This window comes from Loxodonta africana, chromosome 10, assembly GCF_030014295.1.
Source record: "Loxodonta africana isolate mLoxAfr1 chromosome 10, mLoxAfr1.hap2, whole genome shotgun sequence".
In the NCBI taxonomy this organism is placed as follows: Eukaryota; Metazoa; Chordata; class Mammalia; order Proboscidea; family Elephantidae; genus Loxodonta; species Loxodonta africana.
This window is the reverse complement of record NC_087351.1, coordinates 116,177,066-116,203,577: the sequence shown is the minus strand read 5'-3', so window position 1 is coordinate 116,203,577 and position 26,512 is coordinate 116,177,066.

Sequence of the window (26,512 nt, the reverse complement as noted above, 5' to 3'; positions counted from 1 at the left end):
AGCCCGGAAAGCACCTGTCGCCGCGCACAGCACAGAGTAGGTGCTCAGTAAGTGTTGGGACTGCTCTTGTTCCCTTAGTAAAACATTCACCGTCACATTAATTTTTTGTCCCTATGTAAGTTACTACACGGTGCATGCATCCGTTTGTCAACACAGCTTTTGTGTTGCTGCGTTGCTGGAAGCTCTGCCACCAGTATTTCAGATACCAGCAGGGTCACCCATGGGGGACAGCTTTCAGTGGAGCTTCCAGACTAAGACAGTGGCCCCGACAACGGACTCAGGTGCAGCGCTGATCGTGAAGACGGCGCAGGGCTGGGCGATGTTTTAGTAACGTTGTCTGGGGGGCTACCACAAGTTGGAGTTGACTCGTCAGCAATTTACAACGACAACAACAACAAGAGCAACATAGAAATGATTGGTTTCCTGCAATATTGATTCTAAAGTTAAAAATCACACGTCATTCAAAGAATTGCTCAGTTCTTTTTATCTGTTGTTGTTGTTAGGTGCCATTGAGTTGATTCCATCTCATGGGAGCACAATCGAAGGAAACACTGCCCGGCCCTGCGCCATCCTCACAATTGTCGTTAGGCTTGAGCCCATCGTTGCAGCCACTGTGTCAGCCCACCTCGTTGAGGGTCTTCCTGTTTTTGGCTGACCCTCTACTTTACCAAGCATGATGTCCTTCCGGGGCTGGTCTCCCCATGTCCAAAGTATGTGAGATGAAATCTCGCCATCCTCGCTTCTAAGGAGCATTCTGGTTGTACTTCCTCCAAGACAGATCTGCTTATTCTCCTGGCAGGCCATGCTATAGTCAATATTCTTCTCCAACACCGTAATTCAAATGCAGCAATCAATTCTAGGAATGGTTTTTTCATCAAAGGGATGGTTTTTCATCTTCCCATGGATTTTTAAGGAATTAATAATGATTTCATTTTTTCCGTGTTTAAAATTGGGCCTAAGTAGAAGCTCCCCTTTTCAGCGTCTGGTTCTGGGAGCGTGGACAAATGTACGCACAGTTGTGTAACGCCACCACAGGCGAGACACAGAGCAGTCTGAACATTTTCAGTCAGAACGTTTTCCTGGGCCCCGTTGCGGGCCACCTCCCCCTTCCGCCAGCTCTGACAACCTCCCATTTGTTCCCTGTCCCTCTGGTTTGGCCTCTGCTAGAATGTCACAGAAATAGAATCGTGCAGAATTTTGCCCTTGAGGTCTGGCTTTTTTCACTCAGCACAATGACTTCAAGATCCACCCACGTTGTTGGGTGCCTCGTGGTTTGTTCCTTTTTATTGCTGAAGAGTATTGCCGTGTGGGGGTATACCACAGTTTGTTAATTCATTCCCCAGCTGAGGGGCATTTGGGTTGTTTCCAATGTTTTGTGAGTACGAGGAAAGCTTCTGTAAAATTCTCATACAGGCTTTCCTGTAAAGATAGGTTTTTATTTCATTTGGGTAAATATCTGGAAATCAACGCACTGGCTCGAGTGGTAAGGGCATGTTGAACTTTATAAGAAGCTGTCAAATTGTTCTCCAAATCCTTAGTACCATTTTACATTTCCTCCAGCCACATAGGAGGGTTCCAGTTGGGCCAGCTCCTCCCCAGCACTTGATGTTATCAAATTTCTTCTCTTCTAGTCTTGTCTGAAACCCTGGTGGCTTGATGGTTAAGAGCTCAGCTATTAACCAAGAGGTCTGCAGTTCAAATCCACCAGGCGCTCCTTGGAAACCCTATGGGGCAGTTCTACTCTGTCCTCTAGGGTTGCTATGTGTCGGAATCGACTCGTTTTTGGTTTTTTAGCCTTGTCTAGTCTCTCCTTCACTCCCCTCCCCTCCCCTCTCCTCCCCTCCCTTCTCTTCCCCTCTCCCCCTCCACTCTTCTTCCCTCCTTTCTTTTTCTACCTCCCTCTCCTCTCTTTTTCCTCTCCTCTCCTTTCCTTCTGTTCTCTTTTCTTCTTGTCTTGTCTCCTATTCTCCTCTCCTCTCCTCCTCCTCCTTTACTTTCTTCTTCAATTTTAGCCTCTTGGAATTGACGTGCCAGCAACAGGTATGGTTTGGTAGGTGTGTTGTGGTATCTTACTGTGCCTTTAATTTACATTTCCCTAATGACTACTGAAGATGAGCAACTTTTCATGTGCTTACTTGTCATTTGTACAATTTTGTTTGCCCATTTTTATTTTAATTGGGTTGTTGGTTTTCTTATTATTGAGTTTTGAGACTTTGTACATTTTGGACACAAGTCCTTCAAGAGATACTTGCTTTGCAAATATTTTCTCCCAGTCACCTCTGTCTTTTCGTTCTCTGAGTGAAGCCTTTGGAAGACTAGAACATCAATTTTCTTCTTTTATGGGTCATACTTTCAGTGTTATATCTAAGACATCTTTGCCTAACCCTAGGTCACGAGGATTCTCCCCATCTTTTCTTCCGGAAGCTTTGTAGCTTTGCATTTAGATCTAGAATCCATTTTGAGTTGATCTCTGTAGAGGGGGCAAGGCCCATGGATTCCTGATGCCCTCTTGTAGCGATTGCCTGGGCACTGTGGGGAGGAGAGGCCACATCGATGGCCTGTCCCCCCAGGCAGGACATATCCACATTGCCATTAGCCAGGGCACTTCAAGGACTCATGTCTCTAGTCTCAATTCCCTCAAAGAAACCATACTTCCAGGACTACAAAGGTCAACAGAGAGAAAACAGTGCATTGGAGGAGAAATGCACCCTGTTCGAAGTCAGGACCCTGGAGTTGAGCCCTTCCCCTGCCATTTACGAGCTGGGGGACACCAGGCAAACCAGCTCCCTCCTCTAAGCCTCAGTTTCCTTGTCACGAAGCAGAAGTAATCATCCTTCCCTACGAATCTCCCCGAGTAGCTTTAAGGAGCCCTGGTGGAGCGACAGTTAAGTGCTCTGCTGATAACCAAAAGGCCGGCGGTTCAAACCCACCGAGCAGCTCCAGGGGAGAAAGACGGGGTGACCTGCCGTTAGTAGAGAATTCATTCTAAGGCACGTGATGACGATGGCAACACAAACCTTACTGAGCTGCTTTAGGTTCCAAGGTCACAACACGCACGGAAGAGCTTTGCAAACTCATCACACAACAAAGATGTTATTCTAAGTGCCACGTTTTCTCCTCGATGTTGATGGTAAGGCTTGCTCGTGCTTTCTGAGCACTTAATATGTACTAGGCACTTTTCAAGACGCCTCATATATATTAACGAGTTTATCAAGACAACTCGGCGGGGATAAAAGGATTTCGATGTCCATTTTACAGATGGAGAGACTGAGGAACAGGGGTGTGAAGTGGCCAGTCCGAGGCCACAGTGCTGGTAAGTGGAAGACTGGCAGACTCTGGCTCTGCTCGCTCTGCTCCGGAGTCCAGCAGCCTCAGCAGTCATGCCCCTCTGGATGACCTGCCCCCGGAATGTGACTATTCCACGCTTCGTCCCGGGACAGCCCCCCACGCACCCTGCCCCAGCCTCATTGGGCCATCTCCCCCCACTACAAGTGAGCTCTCGAGGGCAGGAGCTGTGTCTCCTTCATCCCGGTCTTCCTGCTACATCTTCCCCACTCCCTGGCACACAGCAGAGGTTTGGAAACGCTCATTGAAAATAATTCCATCAATTGCATAAGATGTCCCGCTAGCACTGGGCACAGGTTTGCTGGCCCATGAGAGACGGGTGTCCAGTGAAGGACGAGCTACATCCGGATGGGGAGGGGGCACACAGCATGGGCGCCACAGCTGCTCGGGATGGAGAGTGTTTCCTTTCCTCTCCTTTTTTACGGTTTTGAAGAGTTCCAAGTTCTGCTAGATTGACTTCCAGTAATACCAAAATGCTAGTCACAAAAAACAACACATCCGATTTTCCACACAAATGAACGCGTGGATGAACGAGGTAACCCCCGTCAGCCCGTGCACTGTAATAAATGGACGAGGTAGGAACAGGTGGAAGAAGAAATAGGGTGATCCTTCTTCAGTGGTTCTGGAAAATTCTAGTTCCATTTCTGAGTTAGGTTGCTGCAACCTGCCCTCACCTCATTTGTCCAAAAGGGTAATGATGTTGGATAATAATTTCCATTTGTGTAGGGCCCTCTAGCCCCAGAGTTTACAAAACCCTTGGGGTAGTTCAGTAGTAGGTTGCTGCCCTTCCATGTGGGGGACCTGGGTTCTATTCCTGGCCAATACACCTTACGCACAGCCACCACCCATCTGTCACTGGAGACTTGCGTGTTCTTATGATGCTGAACAGGTTTCGGCAGAGCTTCCAGACTAAGACAGACTAGGAAGAAAGGCCTGGCAATCTACTTCTGAAAATCAACCAGTGAAAAGTCTATGGATCACAACAGTCCAATCTGCAACTGGTCATGGGGATGGCACAGGGCTGGGGAGGGTTTTGTTCCATCGTGTATGGGGCCGCCATGAGTTGGGGGTCAGCTTGACGTCAGCTAACAACAACTACTTACTGACACAATCACCTCATGGACCCTCTAGAGCTCATCTTTATCACATTCCCACCTCCGATGCCCTGTTCCTTCAGCTGTGCTGATGGCTCCCAGGATTCTGCCTGTGTTCCATGCTTTCTGGTCTCTATCACTTCCTCCAGGAAGTCCTCCCTGATCTGCACATCTGGGTATCATGTCTCCCTGTGCTTCCCGAGCCCCTTGCCCACCCCCCCCTCCGCCTCCTCAGTGGCCTTGCTCTATGACCCCTTCTCCACTAGATGCTGCACTCCTGGACTCGCACATGGCTGAGCCGGTGTCCAGAGAGACAGCATTGTAAGCAGAATTGAATTGAAAACACTTCGAGGCAGGCGGTGGAGAAAGTGAGGCTCAGAAGGCCAGGGAACTTGACATAAGCTCACTCCTGGACCATTTCAGATCAAGACTCCAGAGCTTTGACCTGCTCTCTCTTTGGGCACGTGGGCTAACTCCTAAGGCCACTGCTCTCCCTGAAGGCTCAGTGGGGATGCTAGAGAGATGGGGTCTGCCTGAAGGGTCCCCGATTTCTTTCAGCTTCTGCAGGGATGGAGTGCATGAGCCAAACTGAAACGTGCATGAAAAGAATGTTGTGGGTTGAGCAGATCACAGGACCGAGGACTCTACAAATACTGTCAAAAGGGCATGCATTTAAAAGGTTAGACAAAATATCTCCTTGCCTTTTTCTTTAGCTGTCTTTTTATAGTCCACTGCCAAACAACAATGGATAAAAGGGTGCCGAGAATGCATGTATATTTTCTTTTCCTTTCTTTTTTTTTTTTTTTTTTTTTACCTTTCCCTAAGGAGCTTCTGTGCTACCCACACTAATTGTAGGTTTTTCTGAAAATGCAGCATGAATCATTTATAAATAAAGAGACTTTAAAATCCCTAAAAGACTCCCCGAGGTATTCAGTATTTCAGCATAAAATAACTGTTAAATGGAGTTATTCTGAATTAGCTTTTACTGGAAAGTGGTGAAAATAGAGTTTTCTTTTCACTGTGACTGTTGCAGTAATTCTTCTACAAAGCCACCTGGGGTAATTGACAACCTGTTTCCATAATTCAGGTTTTAATAAAGCTGTCCCCGTAACGGTGAGTGCTGGGGAAAGTTGGGGGGGTCTTCATGAAACAAGTCTCTCGCGCTGGACACAGAGAAGCCAGCTGGGGTCCCAGGCAGAGACCCCAGGTGCCCCCCAAAGCTCTAATGCAAATACAGACATTGATGCTTGGGGGTGGGGAAAGGTCAAGGGCTTTAGAGTCAGACCAACCAGCATTGGAACCCCAGCACTGTGTGGCCTTGGGGGAAGATGCTTAACCTCTCTGATCCTTAGTTTTCTTAGCCATTTTAATAGTTACTTTGTAAAGTAGTCATGAGAATCTGAAATGATACTTAAAAATACCCACAGCAAAACAGAGGATGAAGAAGGAGGCCGTAATTATTAACGATAATAATAGTGCTACTGCAAATACAGCCAGGATACCCCTTAGAAGCAAGGGTGGTAATGCTTCATCTCACATACTTTGGACATGTTATCAGGAGGGACCAGACCTTGGAGAAGGACGTCATGCTTGGTAAGGTAGAGGGTCAGTGGAAAAGAGGAAGACCCTCAGTGAGATAGACTGACACAGTGGCTCCACCAGTGGGCTCAGACATAGCAACGACTGTGAGGATGGCGCTGGACCGGGCAGTGTTTCGTGCTGTGGTACATAGGGTCACTATGAGTCAGGACCTAGCAACACAACACCACAAATACATTTGGGGAGGCCTTGAATAGTGCTGAAAGGGGTCTCTTGAGCTTCCTTTCTGGGGCTGCCTCGCCTCTTTTCCTCACTGGCCGTTGAATGCATCCAGTCCTCCGACACCCAGTCTCCCGTTATCCCGTCCATGGACTGATTGGCTCACTTCGTCTGCAGACACCTTCAGAGTATGTTATATGCTGTGTGCTCGATGGACAAGGCAGTGAGGGGTTTAGTCTAACGGGGAAAGGCAGAGAGATGGCAGGTTGTTTGTTTCCAGGGGCTGCTGTAGCCAAATGTCACAGAGCGGGTGGCTTTGAACAGCACAGGTTTCTGGTCTCACAGTTCTGGAGGCTGAGAGTCTGAGACCAGGGTGTCAGCCATGTTAACCCTTCTGAGCGCTATGAGGGAGGGTCTGCTCCACACTCTCTCCTAGCTTCTGGTGACTGACGGCCAGTGGTCCTCGGCTTGTAGCGTCACATGGCGTTCTCCTTCTGTCTGGCCCTCTGTTCTCCCTTATAAGGGTGGCTCTCAGGGCCCACTACTCTAGCGTGATCTCACGCTGACCTAACTGATACAATTGTCAAAACCCTGCTTTCCAAACAAGGTCACGGGCACTGGCACAGGGTTTAGGACTTTAAGTTATCTTTTTGGGGGGACACAGTTCAATCCATAACAGCAAATATGTGCAAGAAAGTGCCACAGGTGTGACATTGACAGTTCCACCCCGGAAGCAGCAGAGGTAGACAGGAAGCACTGGCTGGCCCCAACTGGGGGTAGAGGGGAGGGTCAGAGATGGCTAGGAGGTGGAGGGTCGGCCCCCGAGCTGAGTCTTGAGAGATGAGCAGGAGGGACGAGGTGTGGCCGCCATTTCACGGGATGGGTATCTTCCCAAGTCAGGTGCTCGCTCCTTCTCTCCCACCCCATGCTTGTTACAATACCTGGTTCATAGCAGGCTTTCCAGGTGTGTTTGGTTGAGCGAATGAATGACTTCCAGGGACAGGAGCAGAGGAACCCAAACATGGAGGAGGCAGGACTAGCCGGATGGCTGGTGTGTTTCGGGGGGCACGGAGGGAGCACAGAAGCAGGCAGACGTGATGAAGGTGGGCTGGGGCCAGGTGAGGAAGGACCTTTGCCATCAGCTGAAGGATTTTACCATGAGGAGGGGTGCCCCATGAACTTTTCTGCCTTCTGACAAACCCTCTTCATCGGCCTGGGAGGGCAAGCTGGAAGGAGGAGGGTCTGGGAGCTGGCAGGAAGCGGGGATGTGAAGGGTCCTCTGGGCTGGTTGCCCAGCTGTCTTGGCTCTATGGGCATAGAGTCAGAGGGCGCGTTTCATTCCGGGTGTAAAATTATGCAGAGGGGGTTCCCTTTCTGCTTGGTGCTTGATTGACAAATTGTCCTGTCGCTCAAGCACTTCTCCAACTTATTACAGAGAGTAAAAGAAAATGATCTATTCGGCGCATATGGGAAAGAAAGTGCGTTCCTTAACCTCTGGACTGCCGAGCTTGGAAACTTGTGAAGCTTACAGGGATGGAGAAGCTGCAAACCCTGGAGCAGGTATATGCGTGCTGGTGTGGCTGCCTTGTTCTCTTTATTTACACACACATACCGCATACACATCTGGTCTCTAGAATCGTCTCAGAAACCCGCAAGCCCAAACACACACACACACACACCCACACGCACAAGCACATGTATGTCTTGCAAAGCCCGTAGCTCCTGCATAAGTTTGCGCCTCGCTGAGTGTGTGCACAGAGAGACAGATGCTTGTATGCCAGGGTTTTACAATGGGGACGGGCTGCCAGCTGTTGGGACTTGGGACCTGTCTGAAAGCTTTCTGCTTTTAGGAGAGCTTTTTAAAGTAGCCACCTTTTCCTCTTCCTCTGGGGTGTAGCTGAGATTTCCCGACAGGAGGGTGTGGTCGGGAGGCAATCTCCAAGGCGGCCAGAGGGTGAATGGCCCCAGTGGCGGCTGGCAGAGGCCTTCACGTAGCCTCATCACGGTAGCTGTTCCCTTACGTGTGAAGTCATAATGCCCACTCCTACTTACCGGGCAGGGAGTCCCTTGATGGTGCAAATATTTAATACACAGCTGTTACCTGAAACGTTGGCAGTTCAAGTCCGCCCAGAGACTCCTCGAAGGAAAGACCTGGTCATCTGCTTCAGAAAAATCAACCACAGAAAACCCTGCGGAGCAGAGTCCTACCCTGACACGCAACGAGTTGCCGTGAGTCGGAATCGACTTGACAGCAGCTGGTTTTGTTTTTGGTTATTGGGCAGTTGTGGCTCAGTGGTAGAAGTCTTGCCTTCCATGTAGGAGGCCCGAGTTCGATTCCCAGCCAACGTACCTCATTCGTAGCCCCTATCTGCCTGTCAGTGGAGGTTTGCATGTCGCCATGATAGCAAACAGGTTTCGGTGAAGCGTCCAGACTGAGACAGACTGGGAAGAAAGGCCTGGTGATCTGCTTCCAAAAATCAGCCACTGAAAGCCCTGTGGGTCCCAACGGTCTGCTCCTGTTATGTGTGGGGGTCACACGATTTGGGAGCTGACTCGAAGGTAGCTAACTACAACAACTGCAGCCACCAGGGTGCATTCCATTGGCACAACTGGCCCCTCCATCGTCCCCTCCTTTCCCAAAGCCCAGCTTTCCCCCCACTATTTAAAACGTGTCTTCCGACCGGTGGCTGAGCAGGCTGAAGTCTCTAAAACACTGACTGTTCTGTAAAATCCGAATAATTCCCTGTAAATCAAAGTACTTGGCATGCTGGCTGCAAAGCCTGACGCTCCCGCCCCCCCCAAGGTAATCTCCAGAAAGTGGTTTGTACTCATGTTTCCACAGTGATTAAATATGCAAAGTCATTTCCGTGATTTTCACTGAGTTCTGAACCAAATCTGATTCCGTTCTGCTCCTCTTTGTACAAAGCCACTTATTGGATCAGATTCCACAACAAATCCTCCGAATTTGGAGGATCATCATTTTAAAAGGCGGCTTGTTAAGGTAATCATTAAATTAAACCACCCCTTTAAGAATATTTAGATCTGGTCCGCCAAGCGGAACGGTCTAATGGTTTTTAAATTAGAAGCTGCAGAATGCTGGCAAATTTTCTTTTGAGGGTCAAGTGGGTATTTATAAACGCTAAGGCTACACTCTCTTTTGTCATCACCTTGAAATCTGCAAAGAGAAGCGAAGAGTGGGGAGGACCAAGGAGACAGGCGGGTGGGGACTGAAGGGTGCTCTGCGCCCACGTCGGCGAAGGCGGCAGGAGCACGTGGGAGCCTGATGTCGCTTCATGCCTGGTCCTGAGAGAGCCTAGAGCAGAGCCGCAAGGAGGGTGAGAGCGCAGGGAGCCCCGTGACCCCGACACAAAGAGGCTGCTCAGAGGGTCGGATCTTCTAGCCACAGGAGCCTGGGGGGTCCCTGGGCCAGAAGGCTTTTCCTTTTTTTTTTTTTTAACTTTCTTACTCCAGTTGTCTTTGTCCTTCAAGGGAGGCTGGCAATGAGTCTGGAAAAAGCCAGAAAGCCAGTTGCCATCAAGTCAATTCAGACTCATGGTGACCCCATGTGTGTCAGAGGAGAACTGTGCCCCATACAGTTTTCAACTGTGCTCTTTTGGAAGCAGATCACCAGGCTTTCTCCTCAGGCGCCTGTGGGTGGGCTCTAACCTCCAACCTTCTGGTTAGCAGCAGAGCGCGTTAACCGTTTGCACAACCCAGGGACGGAAGCCCTTTGTCAACACCTGTGTGGAGTGCTGAGGGACTCCCAGCTTGCCACACAGAGCACTGCGATGCCTCTGACCAGGTCTACTAGCTTCCTGGAATCCCTGTGTTATCCCCAGCTCGGTGGCCCGGCCGCTGGCCTGGCAGAACTGAGCTGGGCTGTCTCTGGCCACCTGAATTACAGCTCTAGTTGGCCACTGGCATCACTGGGGAGATTTCCGCCAGGTGCTATGCCCGGCCCACCTCCAGGAAACTCTGAGTTAATTACCTGGAGGGACCCAGCACTGACATTTATTTTTAACTTTCCAGGTCATTCTAATGTGCACCCAGGGTTGAGAACAATCCGATTTGGAGAAGAGCCCCCTCTCCCTCACAGGGACATCTAAAAGAGGTCTGTGAGGATGGGCCCCAGTTAAATCACAGCCCCCCAGAACCCGAACCCGCTGCCATTGAGTGCATTCCGATTTATAGCAACATTATAGAACAGAGTAGAACTGCCCCATAGGATTTCCAAGGTTGGAAGCCCTGGTGGTGTAGTGGTTAAGCCCTACAAGTGCTAACCAAAAGGTTGGCAGTTCGAATCCACCAGGAGCTCCTTGGAAACTCTGTGGGACAGTTCTACTCTGTCCTTTAGGGTCGCTATGAGTTGGAATTGACTCGATGGCAGTGTTTTTTTTTTAGTTTTATTTTTTAAATCTTTACAAAGCAGACTGCCACATCTTTCTCTGGCAGAGCAGCTGGTGTGTTCAAACCACCGACCTTTCAATTAGCAGCTGAGCACTAAACCACTGGACCGCCGGGCTGCCTTTCAGTTAAATCCGAGGATGGCAAGCTAAGGCCTGGGAACCAAATACGGTCCACCCTATTTTTGTGTGGCCCAAGAGCTAAGAATTGCCCTTACATTTTTAAAAGGTAGAAAAAAAGGAAAAATCACAGGAAGAATAACATTTCGTGACATGTGGAAGTTATATATGAAATTCAAATTTCAGTATCCATAAATAAAGCTTTATTGGCACACAGCCATGCCCGTTTATTTAAGCGTTGTCTCTGGCTGCTTTTGTGCCCCCGTGGCAGAGCCAAGTAGATGCAAGAGGCGGTAGGGTCCAAAGCCAAAGATGTTTACTATCTGGCCCTTTACAGAAAAAGTTTGCCAACCCTTGACTTCAATCATAGAAGAAGGGCTATTGCAAATAAGCATTTTTTTTTAATCAATAAAACATGAAATGGGATCCCCTAAAAACTGATAAACCCAAAGAAGCAAAAAAAAAAAAAGAGATAAAATTCAGCATTTGGTGCAGTTTGCTTGCTCAAAGCAAAGCAAAACAAAGAAGGTTTGAAGTACTTACTGATGAAGAGCAAAGACTACATACAGCTTTCAGTACGGATTATGCCTCAACATAAAGAAAACAAAAATCCTCACAACTGAACCAATAAGCAACATCATGATAAACAGAGAAAATATTGAAATTGTCAAGGGTTTCGTTTTACTTAGATCCACAGTCAACATCCATGGAAGCACCAGTCAAGAAATCAAATGAAGTATATCGCATTGTTGGGCAAATCTGCTGCAAAAAACCTCTTTAAAATGTTAAAAACAAAGATGTCACTTTGAGGACTAAGGCCCTTGTTCCATCCTGCCCTTTTTTATGCCTTATCTTCTCAATCCCATTTTGAAGACACCCCAAAACTATTTGCTTCTTGGTCTCCCCAGTAATCTCCTTGAAGGCAATGTCCTAAAATAAACAACCATAGTGTTATTATTAGTTGAGCCATCGTTGGTCCGGTCTTGTTTGAGGCTGGTAACACCCTTATGCAGTTGCCCATTGAAATCCACTGCTGTAGAGTCAATTCCAGGTCACAGCGACCCTATTAGGTAGAGTAGAACTGCCCCGTAGGGTTTTCAAGAACGTAACCTTTACGGAAGCAGACTGCCACATCTTTCTCCCACTATGCCACTGGTGAGTTCAAACCATTGACCTTTTAGTGAGCAGCTGAGTCCTTAACCAGTGCACCACCGGGGCTCCTTCCTTTTGCAATAAAAAAAAAAGTAGGTTCTATTATTAGCCTTGTTCTACAGGTGAGGGAACTGGGGCTTAGTGAAATGAAGGAACCAACCCAGGGCTGGTTGTAGCTATGTAGTTGGGACTTAAACTCAAGTTATGGTCCAGAACCTGACCTTCTGAGCACCATACTATATTTTCTTCCTGATTTCATATCTAGAATCCAGCCCAAGACCTGCCACATTGTAGAGGCCCAAGAAATGTTGGTTGAATTAACAAGTGGCTCAGGGGCACATCAGGTCAGAGAGAGTCTGTTAGACGAGGGCTGCTTTCTGCCCAGGGTAAGGTGTCCATATAATTGGTCGGCTCTTGGAGGAGGTGGTCCCGGCATTGTTAGTCAAAGGGCAGTGAAAGGTGGAGTAGGGAAACAAAGCACTCTACCACAGGTGCCACTGGTCAATAATCACACCTGAGGGTCAACAGCAGAGCAGAGAATGAGGATGTATATACAATGCAGGAGGCAGAAGAGAGAGCTGAAATGAGAAGCAGGTAGGCAGACAGGGCTCTGCTGGGGACTGGGTCTGGTTCTCCAGGGCTTCCTCTTCCGGGGGCCAGGAGGCTGGGCACTGGTGGGTCAGCCTGGGCTAAAGGACCAGAGTCTCTCAATATAGTGACAAAGCCCCAACCACTGACCTGAGATGGAAGCAAACTCCTCCTGGCATCCACTTGGCAGAACTGGCTTGGCTTGGAGGCCAGTCTCATCTGGAAGCCCCTCTTCGGCTGGACGAGCTCCTCCTGGAGAGGTAGCCCATTGAGGGTCCTCGGTGGAAAGTTCAGGTGCTCCCATCTCCAATGACATACATGGTTATTGATCTTTTGTATAAATGTGTTCCCAAGTTTTCATTAATTCAAAATTTAGTCTTTCTGAGTTTGGGTCATTCGGAAAGGGGGTGGGCTGAATTTCACCTTACTTTTTTTCCATAGTATAAGTGACATTGCAGGGGGCCTGAGTAGCTCACTGGGACAGAGATTGGCTGCTGAACACCATAGACAACACTTCTGATTCACTAAGTAATGCCTGTGATAGGCATATTTCTTCAAGTGGGGTTTCTAATCGGCACATTTCACCAAGTGGGGTTGGTAATTGGCACATTTCAACAAGTGAGGTTTGTAATCGGCATATTTCAACACGTAGGGTTTGTAACTGGCACGTGGATTATTTACTCTTGGACACACATTCTTCCCTCAGCTTAGAGGAGTGCTGCATTGTAGGCGCCACTCTAATGTCGCTGCGAACAGTGGTATTTATAACTGCTACGATTTCTGAGCGTCTCCTAAGCGACAGGTACCAGGCAAGAGTTTTACATGCCTTTATCTGTGCCTTCTTAAAACAAGTCCAATTTTTACAATGAACAAATAGTTAGGGAGGTTAAGAAATGTGCTCAAGGTCATGCAGATATTCGCTGACACTAGCTGCAATGCCTGACCCCTCCCCCAACAGGAGACGTACCACTGGGACATGAACAGAAGACGCAATTTGGAGCCAGAAGCATCTGGGTTTGGGTCTTTCAGTGTTCAAGGTGTCATTTTGGACAGCTTACTCCATCTCTCTGAGCCTCAGTTCTGTAAAACAGAAATCACAGTTTTTACTATATTGGAGGACTGTAGTGGTAGAGAAATCATTGCTCCTTCCTATCATTTAGTAACAATTTGTCAATATTTCTTTTCTCATCTATTTTTCTGGGCTTTACCTGCTTTCCTCACCAGAATGAAAACTCTGCTAGTGCAGGGTCTGCGTCATTCTCTTTGTTCCTGGATCCTCAGGACCTAGAACATTCCTCAGCGCATAGCTGGTGCTGGGTAAATACTTACTGAACTACTGAATGGATGGGGGCAGGACCATGAACAGAGCCTGGCACAGACAAGGCACTTCCTTCTCTTTCTTCTCCGGAGCTGGGCGCCAGAACTGGTTGGGGTACGGGAGCCTTGCAAAATGGAGACAAAGGTAGGAAACGGTGAGCGTTGGCCTGCGTGCCCTGCTCCCACGAGGGTCATCGGTTTTCACAATCAATACCCAGGGAGAAGAAGAGGCAGCTTGGTGTGTGCTAGGTGTTGGGGTTCACACTCCTTACATTGCCCATGGAATATACTATAGTTCCTTCGTGTGACAAACCCCATTGCTGCTGAGTCGATTCCGACTCACAGTGACCCTATGGGACAGAGTAGGACTGCCACGTAGGGTTTCCAAGGCTGTAATCTCTACGGAAGCAGACTGCCACGTCTTTCTCCTGCAGAGCTACTGGTGGGCTTGAACCACCGATGTTCTGGTTAGCAACTAAGCACTTAACCACTGCGCCACCAGGGCTTCTCTTTCATGCGATAACTCAAAACTATCTTTTATATCTCTCCATATTGAAAGGTGTTTACTGATAAGACTGGAAAATTCATGAAAATAGTAATAACAGCAATAATTACAACAGATTTTGTTTAGTGAGTGCTTACTGTGTACCAACTAACAAAAAACCTCCACTGCTGTTGATTCAGTTCCGACTCATAGTGACCGTACAGAACAGAGTAGAGCTGCCCCGTAGGGTTTCCAAGGACCTGGTGGGTTAGAACCACTGACCTTTTGGCTGGAAGCCAAGCTCTTTAACCACCAGGGCTCCTACTATGTGCCCGGGGTAATAATAAGCATGGCTAGAGGATTTCAAGAAGCACGACCAGAGTGCTCCTTGGAAGCAAGGGTGGGGAGACTGTGTCTCACATACTTTGGACATGTTGTCAGGAGGAATCAGTCCCTGGAGAAGGACATCATGCTTGGTAAAGTAGAAGGTCAGTGAAAAAGAGGAAGACCCTCAAGGCAATAGATTGACACAGTGGCTGCAACGATGGGCTTAAGCATAACGACGATCGTGAGGGTGGCGCAGGACAGGGCAGTGTTTCGTTTTGGACTGACTCGACTGTCCCTAACAACAACAACAAGAGGATTTATTTAAGAGAAGGGTGCTATTATCCCACTTTACATAAGGAAATGGAGACTCCACTTGCCCCAGTTAAGCTGTTTGTAAGTGGTGTGACTCCAGTTGGAACCCAGAATCCAGATTTTTCTTGTCTTCTTTTCTAGCATGGCTACACCCCCTTATCTGGGCATACGGCAGTGCGCGGACGAGGAAGAACCTTCGTTCTCCAAACCACGAACCACAGCGCCTATGAATGAAGGCCTTTCAAGAGCTGGAGGTTCGTCACAAGGATCGACTCAAAGCCCGTGAGCATCTCCCCATGGCTGATGTTCTCTGGTCTTTGCTCTCAGTTTTCTGTTCTAACCCCAAATACTGGGTTAAATTGTGTCCCCCGAAAAGAAACACTGAGGTCCTAAGCCCCAGTGCCTCAGAATGTGACGTTATTTGGAAACTGGGTCTTTGCAGATGTCATTAGTTAAGTGACGACATAGTCACACTGGGTTAGGGTGGGTCCTAAATCCAAAGACTAGTGAGCTTGTGAGCAAGGAAAGGACACACAGAGACACGGGGAGATGGCTGCACGATGCTGGTGGCAGAGACAGGACTGATGCGTCCAGAAGCCACGGAATGCCTAGGATTGCCGGCAGCCACCGGGAGCTAGGAAGAGGCCAGGGAGGATTGTCCCCTTGAGGCTCCTGCGCCTTCAGAGAGAGCACAGCCCTGCCGACACGCCGGCCTCCAGAGCTGTGAGACAATAAATAAATATCTGTGGTTTTAAACCTCTCGTCGTCGTTATTAGCTGCAGTGGAGCAGGCCTCTGCCTCATGGTGATCCCATCCACAGAACACAACGTTGCCCAGGCCTGCACCATCCTCATGATTGGTTGCAGGTCGTACAGTTGTGATTCACAGGCTTTTGTTTTTAGTATTTATTTTATTTTTGGTGAAAATATACAAAGCAAAACATGCACCCATTCAGCAATTTCTATACCTACATTTTAGAGACATTGGTTACATTCTTCACACAGGGTTTTCACTGGCTAATTTTCAGAAGTAGATTGCCAGGCCTTTCTTCCTAGTCTGCCTTAGTCTGGAAGCTCGGCTGAAACCTGTTCATCGTCACAGCAACGCACAAGCCTCACTTGACAGACGGGTGGTGGCTGCACATGAGGTGTACTGGCCAGGAAAGAACCCAAGTCTCTGGCATGGAAGGCGAGAGCTCTACCACTGAACCGCTAATGCCCCGTTAAGCCATGCAGTTAGTGGTCATTTTTTATGGCAGTTCTAGGAAACTTAAACACCCTGACTCTGGAAGGCTTGGCTCTCTGGTTTCCCAGCCCAGACATCTGAGGGGTAGGGGAGAGAGATGCTGCCAGAGGCAGGCCCCCAGCATCAAGGAAGCCTCGGAGCCTGCTTCTCTGTGAAGCTGGTCCAAAGCACCTCCATAAAAAAGCAGGCATGAGAACCAGAAGCATAGCTTCCTGGAGGTGTTCTGTAAACTAGAGAGAGCTCGAAGGACTCATGGCATGGTATCACAACCACCACCTGCCACAGCACGCTTTAAAGAGCACAGGCAGCTTCTCAGATCCTAAGTCTCATCCAACCCTATGGCTATTAGCATTATTTCTATTCCCAAGAAACTGAGGATTAAAAAGCTTCGGAGACTTACAGAAGGCAGGTAAATTAGAGGGGCGAGGACAGGAACCCTGGCTGGTGACACCAGCACGGGATCAGACCTGCACACACCCACCAGGAGCCATCCGAGGTCGGCAGCTGCAAGGGTCAGGGAGCGCCGAGACAAGAGAGACCCAGGCATGCCCTCCGCTCCAGCAGACTGACCACCTCCATGCAGAAGAGCAAACCCCAGGGAGCGCCGAGACAAGAGAGACCCAGGCATGCCCTCCGCTCCAGCAGACTGACCACCTCCATGCAGAAGAGCAAACCCCAGGTGAGGGGATGCATGTGGTGTGCATTGTGGGGCACTTGTCTCAGCTGGGGGATCAGTCTGGAGGAGGTGCTACCTGGGCCAGAATTTGCGAGAGGATTCAGAGGCAGGAATAGGAGGAGGGAGTGGGTTCTCAAACCACTTGAGCTGATTTTGGTCCTGGAACCCTTTAACTAGTCCTAGGACCCCTGCCAGTACCAGTACTAGTACCAGTACCAGTATGTGGTGTCCTCAAGCCGACTCCAACTCATGGCGAGCCCACATGTGTCAGTGAAACTGTGCTTCACAGGCTTTTCAATGGCTGATTTTTCAGGAGGAGATTGCCAGGCCTTTCTTCCAAGGTGCCTCTGGGTGGACTTGAACCTCTAACCTTTCAGTTAGCACCTGAATCGTTAACCATTTATGACCCCTAAACAACAGCAACAACAACAAAAAAACTCACAAAAACCGTTGCCTTAAGAGTGGATTCTGACTCACTGCAACCCTATAAGACAGTGTAGAACTCCTCCCTAGGGCTTCCAAAGCTGCAGTCTTTATGGAAGCAGACCTCCACATCTTTCTCCCCCAGAGCGGCTGGTGAGTTTGGACTGCCGACCTTTCAGTTACCAGGTGAGGGCTCTAACCACGGTGCAACCAGGGCTCCTTTTGTGACCCCTGGGGCTCATAAATTATTAAGGACCCCCAAAGAACTTCAGTTTATGTGGCTTATAGCTACCAATATTTACTGCTTTAGAAATTAAAACTGAGAAATTAGAAGAGTATTTACTAATTCATTGAATATAATGAGAAAAACCCCTTTCACTTGAACATAAATATCCTTCTATAAAAAATAACTTCTTTTTCCAAAACAAACAAACAAATCTTTTAGTAATAAAGGTGGCCTGGTTTTGCATATCTGCAAATTTCTTTAATGTCTGGCTCATTAGAAGAATCTGGATCTTCATAGTAGCCTCTACATTTAATCTATTTTGATATGTTGCTCAGGCCAACGTCTGTAACGAAAACATGGCCTCAGGCAGATAAGAGGCTGGGAAAGTGCAGGCCCTGTGGACCCCTGAGAAGCGCCTGCTGATCCCCGGGGGTCCTCAGCCTGCGCTTTGTCCTAGGCAGAAGGCAGCCCTGCGCTGAGGCCAGGAGGCAGGCCGAGGCACGGAGTGTTTGGAGGCATTCAGGGCACACGGCTCAGCATGAGCCACCCATCCTGCAGAGGCCCTGCCTGGTGGGAGGGGATCCCGACGTGGTGGGAGGGGCTAGCGCAGGCGCCTGCAGTGCAGGCTAAGACTTCCACCAGCAGGTGACGGAAGCTGTGGCTGGCCTGAGGGAGGGAGGGCCCTGGGCAGCTGGCATTTGGAAGGAGCAGTCTGACTACTGGGGGGTGCGGTGGAGCAGGGAGGTGGGACGAAGGGGGCAATGCTGGAGCCTGCGGCAAAGGTCCAGGCGAGGGACAGCCACAAGCTGGGACTGCCTGGCAGTGTTCTCTCCGTGGGTGACATCACAGTACAAAACCGCAGTTCACTCTGAGGGCCCTGAGCCAGCGAGATGAGGTTAATCACACTGAACAGACTGTTTTAAGAACAGAGGAAATGTTTCCATTAAAATAATTAAAATCTTAAAACGTTTGGGGGCTCAAAGGTGTACATTTCAGTTACCTGGAAAATCTACTTGGTGAAACAGTTCATTTCTGATGATCCCAGAGAAAGAAAACGTTACCGTATTTTTTCTATACCGTGGGACTTGACGCAAAGCCCTGAAACCAGCAGACCAGCCCCAACTCTTCAGAGCTTCCGGCTCAGCAGCTCTGTGACCGTAAGTGCAGGACTTGGCTGCCCGTGCCTCAGTTTCTCCATCTGTAATAAGGGAACAACAATTCCTACTGCACAGAGGAAATGAGACCCTGATCCTGGGCTATTGAGTTTTGGCACATCATATCTGTCCCTCCGACTGTCCCGAGCCAGCTTCTCCCCGTGTCACTGACGGTGAGCCTCCTGCTACGGCTCTGAGTGACGGCATTCTTTACAGCGAAGTTCCCAAACCAGCTTCGGAGCCTCTTGCTCTGTATGGCTGGTCTTCTGATCTAGAATGCATCTCCCACTTTCTCTTTTTGTAATTTCCATCAGACACCACCTTTCCAATGATTGCCGGAAAATCTCTCACAGTGCACAGCTGGGGATTTTGGGGCTAGAAAACTTTAGCTCCAAAAGGGAATGAATATCAGTTTATACTGATTTGGGGACTCCCCCACAAGTGGTCTTGATGCCAAGGACAAGGAGCCCCCGTGCAGAGCCAGATGGGCCCTTTGCAGGCCAGCCCACTCAGTGGGTGTGCAGACTAGAATTTCATGCCAGTATCTCAGGGGCCAGCAGAGGGGTGAAAAGGGGGTTCCCCATGGGGTCTGGAGAGGCAGGACTTCCAGACTCCTACCCCACTTTAGCTCTAGTGGCTCATTCGATCTGCTTACGGACCAGGAATTTGATTGACAAAATGAATTTTGCCAAAAAAGACAAATAGTTTGCCATGCCAGACTTCGGAACCAGTTAGATTAGCAGGAAAGGAGCCCTCGTGGTGCAGTAGTTAAGCGCTTAGCTGCTAACCCAAAGGTTGGTGGTTCTAACCCATCAGCCACTCAGCAGGAGAAAGATGTGATAGCCTGATTCGGTAGAGATTACAGACTGGAAACCCCAGGAGGCAGTTCTACTCTGCCCTACAGTGTCGTTATGAGTCGGAATCAACTCAATGGCAACATGTTTTTTGAGTTAGATTAGCAGGAGAACACCGACCAAGTGTCTCCTCCCACCCCATCTTTGAATGGCTCTGGGGTCTGTCTCTAGGCCACCTGCCATGAGAGAGGTGGAGACCTTGTTGTCTCAGGACTGAAAGAGTGGTATCTCCCCAGATCTCCTTCGGCTCAGGAAGCTCCCGCGTCCTCCTCCTAACCACTGCCCCTGGAGTGCTTCCTGGCCCAACCTCAGTCTTAGTGGGAGAAGCAGCTGGAGGGGGATGAATGGTTCAAATCCCAGCTCTGCCAGGTACTGGTTCTATGAACTTCTTCATCAGTGAAATACCCCATTGTTGCGTCAATTCTGGCTCATAGTGACCCTATAGGACGTAGTAGAATTGCCCCATAGGGTTTCCAAGGCTGTAATCCACACCTTTCTCCCAAGGGGTGGCCGCTGGGTTTGAGCCTCCAACATTTTGGTTAGCAGCCGAACAGTTAACCATTGTGCTCTTTTATCAGTGAAATAGGACCTGATTGTTGGGCAGACATTGGATGAGATCATGTAAGCAGCAGCACCCACTCCAGTGTGTAACACCAAACCATTGCTGTTGAGGCAATTCTGACTCACGGCGACCCTGCGTGTTACCGGGTAGAACTGTGCTTCATGGGGTTTTCTGGGCTGTAATCTTTAGGGACACAGATTGCCAGGCCTTTCTCCCAAGGTACCTCTGGGTAGGTTTGAACCACCAACCTTTTGGTTAGCAGTTGAGTGCAAACTGTTTGCATCATCCAGGGACCTTCAGCATATACTAGATGTTCAATGAACGTCAGCAACGTGCTTTTGAGATTCCGAAATACAGTACAGTGCAGTGCAGTAAAATACTGTAAAAGTGTCTGTGTGGGTGCACGTGTGAGGGTCGGGGGTGTTACAAACCTCTCCTTTGGGGGTTCCTGCCAAGGACCTGTTCAGGAGGATCAGAAAGCCCCAGACACACAACGCAGCCCAGTACTGCCGTCCTTCCCTTTCTGCCCTCCTGCACTGAAGTATGACTGCTTATTAAAATGAAAAATCCTGTCGTCCTCATCCACAGCAGCTGTTTTATTATATTTTGCATTTCTCCTAGTCTAAATGTTAGTCCTTTTCCTGGACGGTAACTTTCCTAATTTCTCTAATGTATATATTGGATGATCAGACTTCCGGTGAGGAGCACTGCCGGCCTGCAGTGCCATGCAGACCTGTTGGGGAAAGAGAAAGGGTTAAACAACCAATTATAATGGATATTTACCTGATAGATTAGGATGGCAACTTCGGAGCGGTCTTGCTCTATTAGGTAAATGATCTATGCTCTGCAAAGGTTTATAAATATGTATTTCACTCAACGACTCCAGTCTTGGCAATAATTAATATGCATTTCATGCATCCCATTAAAAAGTCAGCCCTCCTCTCGATTTTTCAGAAGGAAATGAGCTTCTTATGTAACGTTGCTGCAGGTCAGCAGCTCGTCTTCTGAGCCCTGCTGGGGGCGCATCTCTCCCATACCCACTTGTCTAAAACCCCGGTCATTTCCTGCTGTTTCTCCTTGTTCCTCCTCCTGTGGCCCCTCCCTGTCCCACTTAACAGCAGCACCTTCCCTGTGACAACATCAGAACCACTGACCACCTGAACTCCTCATTCCTTATGAGAAATTGGCCACAAAATATTATCCCTGCCTCCGTTTCAACATTCTGTTCCTGCTAGGGTTAGGCTTCTATCCTGAGAATCCACACCCATTACTGCTCGGCTGTCAAACACCCCGCAGCCATAGTGCTTTTTCAGTCTACCTGGTGTGGTCGAGGCAGTTCTGGCCCCTAGTAACCCTACCGGGCAGGATGGAACTACCCCTTGGGGTCTCCACGGCTGTAATCTTTGGGAGCAGATCACCAGATTTTCCTCCCTGGGAGCTGCTGGTTGTTTCCAGCTACCGACCTTTGGGTTAGCAGCCGAGTGCTTAACCACCGGGCCACCAGGGCTCCTTCATGTTTATTCTAGCTCTTTCTATATTAGAGTTACTTGTTTATTTTTTCTGAATCACCAGAAAGACTTGATTCTTTCTAGGCCTCCACAACCTAGAAAGCCTCCAGGACACAGTTCACGTGCTCGAGTCCTTGCTGAAGGAACTTACAGACCAAACCGCCAAAAGTCAGTTCTTACTGCTCTTTTTGTGCTCTGAGCTTTCTTTATGCGACTGTATGAATTATTTAAGCCTCAGAAGTTGAGAGAAAGCTGGCTGCCTGCGTTGTCCAGTCTCATCACCAGGAAGAACACGGGGAAGAAAGAGCTCGTACCCGCCTCTTCTCTGGGCCGTGATGAATGGAATGAGTTGACTCCTGGCTGGAGAAACAGCAATTTGATATACTCATTTGAGAGCCACTGGGTATGATTTTCACAGGGATATTAGCATTATGCTCCCGTTGTAGATTTTCAGATTCCGTGTGTCTGAGGAGGTGCTTTTAGCCTCGCTCGGAAGCCTTGGCTCGGTGGCAGTGAAGTCGGAATGGATGCACTTCCAACGGTACCTGGGCCCCCATGAATACAAGATGCTTTATCTCAGGAGACCGTCAGGGCAGGTCAAGCTTTAAATAAATAAACGAAGGCACTCGTCTTACTGGATGCCTTCGAGCCAAGCGTCCTCAGCATTGTAATGTGAATCCGAAGCACCATTATGGATGGAGGCAAGGGGGAGGGCAACAGGATAGAGGCAGGAGGCCGTAGCTCTGCATCAAAGTAACAGAGCTGCTTAATGGGAGCCTGGGCAGGGTGACAGCTAGACTCTATAAACCCATCGGTTTTATTGTCTAAGTGCCATTTGTACATCCACGGAGGAGCTGCCTTAACTGGAGGGAGATACTAACTGTAACATTGTAAGTATCTGCAAGGCGAGCATTGTGTCCAATTCTCCTTGTTCTCTCACTCTTTCTTATGTGTGTGTGCCCGTGTGTGTGCATGTGTGTGTGCACATGTGTGTGCGCACGCATATACATTCAGGATATGGTGGCCTTCATCTGATGGGAGTTATTGATTGCACCACGGGGTAGCTGGTGTCACAAACATTTACTTATCCTGAACTAGGAGTGGGCACATATTCAGCTTTAGTTAAGATACTTCAGTTCTCATCAGCTTCTTCTCCTACCTGGGAGAATTCAAGAGGGCTCAACATGAGCCTGAACAAAGAGTAGCTGGGGCTGGGCAGGTGTCTATGAGAGGGAACATGGCACCGGCCCGTGGCCTCTTAGCCCTCCAGGCCTGCTGTCCACTCTCGCTCTGGTTTCTCCTTTAGACCAGGAGTCAGCACACTAGGACTCATGGGTGGCCATCTGTTCTTGTTAACAGCGATTCATTGGACCTCAGCCATACCCATTCATGTACATCTTGTCCATAGCTGCTTCAGACCCTAACCCCAGATCTGAGTCACTGTGATAGTGATGGTATGGCCCCCAACCTAAGATACTTATTTCCTGGCCCTTTACAGAGGAAGATTGCAGAGCCCCAGCCTGGATCACGGACCTCTGAGTTGGAAAGGACCTTGGAGTTGTCCTCGGCGGCTCTCCTAGCGATGACGTCGTCTCTGCCAGAACAGCTCAGCTGAGGCTGGGTGACATACGTCTGGCAGGAAAACCCCTCTCGAGGTAGAATAATTTTCAGGGTTTTCTTCCAGAGCTGTCTTCTAGTGTTTCTCAACCTTCTTCAAGCCTTCAAAGACAAACTTTTCTGATGTCTTCAAAGCTCCTTTCCATGTAGCTGTTTTACCCAGTGGTATACCCTAATTTTTTTCTATATCCAACTCAACACCAAGAAATGCAACCTTCCAGTACATTCTGCTTTTAAAAATGGATCTGAAGGCCCACATCCACCAGCCTCTGCACAGACTACTGGCGTTGGCTGACACGGCCTTGTCGTCTCCTCCACTTGAGATATTGCTGGAGAGGTAGAGAGAGCTCGGCCTCAGAGCTAGAAGACCTAGGTCTGACGGGTCAGTCACCACTCAATAAGTATTTATTGAGAATAACTTGACACCAGTTAGTTTCATTAGCCACTGGCGAAACAGGAGTTCCCAAAACTAGTTCCTGCCCTCCGGAGTTCCCAGGTCTGTGTGGGAGATAGATCAACAAAGAGAATCTTCAATAGTGTGGAAGGCATATGTGAGCCAGCCCTCCGACACAATCAAATGGGGCTCAGGAAGGCTTCCTGGAGGAGGTGTTTGAGATCCAAAGAAGAAATGGGAGTTACTGGGTAAAGGGGCCAGGAATGGACAGAGAGGCTGCAGAGGGGATTTGGGGCAGACTGTCGCCAATGGGCTGAGGTTGCTCCTGGCTCTGCCTTCCCTACTTGCACACCTCACCTCTCCCCAGTTTAAGACTGGCTTTGGTGCCTTGGAGCCCTACTAAGCGGTTGGAGGCTTACTAAGCATAAGAAGCATGGCTTTCTTCAGGCAGGCTAAGAGTGTTTATAAAGTAAACGGTCTGGCTGCTTTAAAAAATACTTGGCAACAATGGGGTTAGCTTGGAGCTGGCTTAGAAAGAGCAGTAGAAAGCTTTGATGGAGAAAACATGATCAAGGATGTTTGGGGAGAGGCAGAGAGTACGGGTGGGCCCGGTGCTCCCAAGAGCAGCCCAATGCACCATTTACACTTGGAGGCTGAGTCCAGCGTCCATGTTTTCCAAACAATATCCATTTCCCGATTTTAGTTGTAATACGTGAAATGTCGGTCAACCCCTAGGTCTGTATAATCTGTAAGTCTTTGAATAATTTTGATAGAAACTGTTTTATAGCTTTTTTTTCTTCTTCCTTTCACGACAGTCTCAGCCTTCACTAATGTAAGGCTAATTTGTGATTGATCATTTTCCCCTCTGGTTGTAACATGGGTGCCCTGATGGCTGAAGTTGATCACTGCCTTGTTTTGAGTCCCAGCCAACTTTTCAATTAGAAGGTGGAGAGAAGTGAGCCGTTATCCAGACACGCGGGTCTCTCTCTTTCTTGGTCATTTATCTCATCTCTTAAGAATATGACATTTGGCATTGCTGAAAAGAGCCTCATTGCTATCAAGCCCTGAAAAGACATGGAGGAACCTTAAATGCACACAGCTAAGTGAAGAAGCCAGTCTGAAAAGCTACGTTTTGTGTGATTCCAAGTATATGATATTCCGAGAAGGCAAAACTACCCAGATAGTAAAAAGATCGGTGGTTGCCAAGGGGAGAGGAGGGATGAATTGCTGGAGGGAGCACAGGGCACGTTTAGAGCTGTGAAACTATTCTGTGTGATACTGTAATGGACCCACAGCATTATGCATTTGTTAAAACCCACAGGACTGTGCAACACAAAGAGTGAACCCTCATGGGATCTATGGACCTTACCCATTGCTGTTGAGTCGATTCCACTCATAGGGGCCCCTTAGGACAGAGTAGAACTGCCCCATAGGGTTTCCAAGGTTGTAATCTTTATGGAATAGACTGCTACATCTTTCTCCCATGGTTCGAACCGCCAACCTTTCGGTTAACAGCCCAGTGCTTAACCATTGCACTACCAGGTCTCCTTCTATATCTTCAGTTACTGATAATGTATCAATATTGGTTCATCAGTTGCAACAAATGCACCACAGAAATAAAAGAGGCTGGTAATAGGAGAAACTGTGTGTGCCTGGCGGTGGGGAGGAGGGCATAGGAGAACTCTTTGTGCTTTTTGTATGATTTTTTTTGTAAGCCTAAAACTGCTCTAAAAGGTAAAGTCTGTTAAGAAGAGTCTTCTTGCACCTCCCCCTCCTGTTTCTCGTCTGAATCTATTTTGCTCAGTGTAAGGTCCCTTGCCTCTCTGAAAGCTTCCCTGAAGTTCAGGATCATTCACAAAACTTGGAAGCAAAGGGGTCAAACACGGAAAATGATCACAACAGCCATAATACTAAGTATCTTGGGGAAAAGATAGACTAGCTAGCAGCTCAGATACTATAATCCAAACAATGTTATGGGTAATTTTCCCCTTGTAACCAGAGGACAAAAAACTTTATTACTATTTAAACTTCAATATTGCACCAATTAAATTTCAGCTTAGGAATCAGAGCTTCTGGTCTACGTTCCATTAAAAAATGTAGCCTTTTTCATATTCCCCAGAGAATCACAGGAATCACTTTTTTTCTTCTTCCTCATGGTTCTCATGTTTGCAGTTAGGAGAGAAGACGGGAGTGTTCACTGCAGATGATAACTCGTGTGTTCCCCATGTGACAAACACATTTAAACAATACTATTTTCTTACAAAAAGTTGAAATGACAGCAAACTTGAAGGCTTTTTTTTTCCTTGTCGCATTTAACTTTTCTACCTCATAGCCCAGATAGCTTTTTTTAATCAAAGCAGGTAATGGAAGAACAGTCTGTACCCTCAAAATGCAATTGCGTTTAATCATATTTAATATCCTTATTTCTCAGCTGATCAGACTTTAAATATTTGAATGCTTTGGTTTGATTTAAAACTCCACAGAAGTCTAACTAATAAAAAAGCGTTCTTTGTTGTGACTTGGAGAGGGGAGTGTGCGGGGAAGGGGCCTGGGTGGGGCGTGGACTCTGGGTGCTAGACAAGACACCACTTATGACTTGCACCTAGACCTGCTGCGGGTCCCTTGGTGCCTTGGTTTTCTCATCTGTCAAAGGGGCGGGTTAGCGTCGATGTCCGCTTACATTTCACAATCTCCTGAATCTGTTCTAACTGCCACAGCGCAGGAGGCGAGTGCTATGTCCCTGTGGACTTTGCGTGCCTATCTCACTGCCTGCAGATAGCAGACACGCCGTAAACGTGTGGGAGTGGGGATTGGATTGAATATCACACAGCCATTAAAATACTCAGTATGATTTACTAGGTTGAAAAATGGACAATGATTGCTAGAATGTTGAGAGAAAAATCATCCACAAAATATGTTTTATATCACAATTACAGCTGGTTTTTGCCACCCA